This window comes from Saccostrea cucullata, unplaced genomic scaffold (assembly GCF_032062105.1).
Source record: "Saccostrea cucullata isolate Sc308-1 unplaced genomic scaffold, CSIRO_AGI_Scuc_v1 ctg9178, whole genome shotgun sequence".
Taxonomy (NCBI): domain Eukaryota; kingdom Metazoa; phylum Mollusca; class Bivalvia; order Ostreida; family Ostreidae; genus Saccostrea; species Saccostrea cuccullata.
In genome coordinates, this window is record NW_026925608.1 from 8,799 (window position 1) to 13,424 (window position 4,626).

Genomic DNA, 4,626 nt, shown 5'->3' on the forward strand with positions numbered 1-4,626 from the left:
CCAATGTTTTGAAAAAATTACAATTTTGGTTTTTTTCTCGTCATTTTAGAGCGCTTGGGAAAAAATATTACATTTTCTTTACACAAAGTTTTACATCTTTAAAAAGAAAAGATGAAGTGATTTCCACTAATACAGGTATATCTGTAAATCAACGGTTTTTTTCCTATCTTTTTTTTAAATTGTCGAACACTTCTGTATTCGTATCTTTTGTGTATTAGAAAATTGTCAACAGACAGTGCAGACAGAATTAAAATATTACTTAATATATATAAAAACTAGAAATTTGCTAAATTTCACTATAATGTACTACATTTTCTTTTTCTTGGGGACTACTGTAATCGATTTGTAGTTCTACATGTATGCATAAAAATAATAATTTTAATATATATTATAATACATTATGCATATTCAAGGGAAAAACCTACCTTTAATACTTGCATTGTCGTTTTTTGTCGTAGAATAGACTGTTAGAAGAGAAATCAAGGGTTTTATGGATAATTATTGATTAAATATTACTTGATATATCCTTATATAAGCTTGATTGAATTTTTTTTCTTTTTCTTAAGTTTTTACTCAGGTCTAGGGAATCTCATCAAAATGAGTGTAGGAAGTAGAAGAAGTGGACATGGGCATCGTTCAATAAGTAATGCATATTTTATTATAATATATGTTGAGGCATTTAATTGGTTTTTTTTTCACAGTTGAAAAGTTTAAGAAAGTCCTGAAAACAGAAAACCCCATGAATATTCCTGCTGTCTTCGCAAAGAAATTCACTTTTAAAGTAAACATGGTCAATAGACTGAGAGAAAAAATGTTTATAAATAACTGACAAGAAGATAAAAAGAATATTGTATGTAAAAAATTTGCTTTTTACATAAATCGTTGTAGAACTCATACCGATTTTAAGATATGATTTTATGCGTGTACAAAACTTTATCTTTAATGCTGTATACTTGTCAGATTGTTTCAATAATTCAAAAGAATTTTTTTTTAAGTTTAAATATAGCAGTCAATCTCGCCAATTCAAATGTGTGGGGACACTAAAAAATATTATTGTTATGTGCCACTTGATATCTGAAAATTTAATTTCCCATGGAAAGACACCTTTAGATAATAAACATTAAATTGTCACAGCATTTTATAGAATCTTGACAAAAAAAAGTGACAAAATTTCTATCAGACAGTTTTTTTTTCTTACAAATGCGTCGCCCGCGTGGCGCAGTAGTTAGAGCGTCTGCTCTAGAGTCGCGAAGTAAGGAGTCAATCCTTACGTCGCGGGTTCGAATCCCACTGCGGGACGTGGAGACCGGTCCTTCGGATGAGACCGTATAAACCGAGGCCCCGTGTCGCAGTAGGTGCTGGCACGAAAAAGATCCCTCCCTGCTCAATGGCCCTGAGTGCCGAGCAAAGGACAAAATTTGTAGCCCTCCACCGAATGGGGTCTCAACTAATTTTTATCTGTCTAATTTATTTTTTTTTAATTTAAGTTCGATGATATGGGCAATTTGGAAAGACATTTTGACTTCTATTACCAAAGTAAATATAATTTAATAGATTTATAAAAGAAGTTGTTTATGATTACAAAATTAGTCCGAAACAAATGGTATGGTTTTATTCACTTATTTCCAAATTCATATGATACAAGTAACAACGGGAACAATGACATGATGTCCATTCAATTTCATGCAAATTTTAGCATATTCTGATTTGTGTTTTATCTTAATCACATATGCAATCGAATTTGTTCTAAATGTAATTGACTAATGCAATTTGGCGTTAAAGGAATAGAAAATGTATTTTAAACCTAGGAAAGTGAATAAACTTGCAATGCAGTGGTGGCTATTATTCTTCAGTCAATGCCAGAATTTCATCGCAATTTCTTACGGCAGTGTGTTTATTGTTGGCCAATGCAGGTAGCAAAACTATCAAAAGGGCGAATGCAGGCTGCACAACTATAAAAAGGGCCAATGCAGGCAATGTGAATCGCTCTTTCTTTATCCTTTTCCCTCTCTCTTTCTATCTATGGTCACTCGGGCATTTCAAGGCTCTCAAGGCCAATGCAGGCATGGGCTGACTCTCTCACGCTCTCAAGAGAGTCCGTCAATGTCTGCATTGGCTCTTTAGAGAGCTAGCCAATGCCTGCACATCAGTCAGTCAATGCAGGCATTGGCCGACTTTACATCAGTCAGTCAATGCAGGCATTGGCCAACTGCGCAGTCAGTCAATGCAGGCATTGGCCGACTGCACATCAGTCAGTCAATGCAGGCATTGGCCGACTGCGCAGTCAGTCAATGCAGGCATTGGCCTACTGCTCATCAGTCAGTCAATGCAGGCATTGGCCGACTGCGCATCAGTCTGTCAATGCAGGCATTGGCCGACTGCGCAGTCAGTCAATGCAGGCATTGGCCGACTGCGCAGTCAGTCAATGCAGGCATTGGCCGACTGCACATCAGTCTGTCAATGCAGGCATTGGCCTACTTCACATCAGTCAGCCAATGCAGGCATTGGCCGACTGCACATCAGTCTGTCAATGCAGGCATTGGCCTACTTCACATCAGTCAGCCAATGCAGGCATTGGCCGACTGCGCAGTCAGTCAATGCAGGCATTGGCCGACTGCTCATCGCTCAGTCAATGCAGGCATTGGCCGACTGCATGCACATAAGTTCTAATGCAGTCAATGATAGACTCAAAAGACTGATGCAATGCAGGCGTTGTACATTCCACTGTATAAACATGTATAGGGACTGCAGGCATTGGAATAGCTTTAATTCATACGGCTAATGCAAATAAAATCTTCCTTGTAAAAAATATAGTTATACATGTACATATTGTATTTGTCAAAACTGGTTTTTTTACAGCAGACTTCTATAAATCAAGTAATGCCGATGAATGATCAATTTTAACGTTTATTTTAATTATGGAGAAGAACTTGCAGATAAGTAAAATTAAATAAAAACGATGTATTTTCAAAGACAGTTTGATAAAAATTATTTGCGTAGAATCTTTTATGCATTGTCAAAATGTTGTCTTCTTGATTCCTAAAGTAATCCATTTAGTCTGTGCAGTTCTCAGTACTTCGCCTGAAAATAGAATCGGAGTTAGTTACACAACATTGTTTGAATTCGTGTAAATTTGTATATAATTTTCGGCATTGTTTCACCAAATAATTACACATCGTCTTGTTCCAACATAATAATTTATGTTATACGCTCTAAATATTAATAAAAATGCTTCTTTCGCAGATTTTTAATTTTATGTATTCATGTAATCATCACTCAATAATCAAATACAAGTAGTGAGGCACAATATTGAATATAAAACCTTATGATATGGTCGTTGGCCACCATTTTAACAAACAGACTCAGGTCTCATAGAATCGGATATCATCACAGACTGTAGTCTAATGTTGCTGTAGATTCCATCTGAGTGTCACTCAACACTGTTAAGAAAAAAATAAGACATGTATTTAAAAATCCCTAGACAAAACAAACATGAACTTTGTAACTTTTGCCACTGCATGCATTATTTTTATGGAAAAAAATCACAACGGCCGAACCAAACTCTTTGGTGAGAGTGGGGCATGGAGTAAAAAAAACTTATCAGACCAAATAATTAAGGGGTACAACCATAAAGATTTCTAAACACACGCCATAATTTGCAAACATTTCTACGACTATATTTCTTTTTTTTCTACGCTAGAAGTCGAAAAAGTACGATTTACTTTAGAAAGAAGCTGTACATCAAAACTGGAAAATCCCGAATCCCAGAAATAATCTTAAAAATAGTTAAAAGCATTTTCCTTTTTTTTTTTTTTACATTATTATATTATATTATTTGGGCAAGTTGGAAATTAAAAAAGGCAAGTTATTTTGAATAATAATTGAAACATTTGCCAAATAAACACAATATAGTTGCATAATTTAAATAAAAGCATGGTAGGCTACTTTGTACAAACCTTCAATGTGTCTTAAATCTGCAGCTGGAACTTCCCGTCTTGAAAACGCATACTATAGGATAAAGATACACTGGACGAAGCTTTGCTTCAAGAAGATCACAACTGGTGTTTTTCCACTGCATAATAAAAACTCCATACTTTTTTAATCGCCAACATATTATTTTGCTGTGTGAATGATCAGTCTTCAAACAGGCCTAACTGTTGGGTGATGCACTACGTACTTATATGACGTCACAATATTACAGAAACTAAAATCCGCGAAACGTTAATAAGCCAAGGGGTTAAGATGATCTTTTTAAAATTCAACGATAAAAAGGACGTATTTCCAGTTACCAAATGTTGTGTGTTTATGCTGAATGATTATACACGTGCACATGTTACGTTTTACCAATCCAGGCATCGAAATACTGGTAATAGCTGACCATCCTACAGCAGAGGGGCCGATGATTGAGTGTAACGTCAGGCCTACAGACTGTATATCGTTCTTCGTGGTAAGTAGTTTGTACATCTGTTCATAAACCAGTTATAGATAAAAGTGTTTACTTCATAACATAAAACTTACATTAAGACGGTCGATTTTTTTTTTATTCATGATTAATACTCGGTCTTAATAGCTACTTTCACTTTTAAATACAGAGGCGTTCAAAAGATGGTGCATCGCAAGAAATTT

At 35.2% G+C, this 4,626-nt stretch overlaps 1 long non-coding RNA gene across 2 annotated transcripts; it reads right to left on the reverse strand.

Moving 5' to 3' along the window:
* Positions 1-2,969: 2,969 nt before the first annotated feature.
* Positions 2,970-4,405, reverse strand: LOC134269340 (uncharacterized). 2 transcript variants are annotated; one of them, XR_009992555.1, is made up of 4 exons: positions 3,957-4,405; positions 3,723-3,775; positions 3,323-3,440; positions 2,970-3,081 (listed from the first exon to the last, which is right to left on the reverse strand). It is a non-coding gene; the product is annotated as an uncharacterized LOC134269340 (long non-coding RNA). The 2 variants fall into 2 exon arrangements; XR_009992554.1 differs by lacking the exon at positions 3,723-3,775 and having other exon boundaries at positions 3,957-4,395.
* Positions 4,406-4,626: the final 221 nt, after the last annotated feature.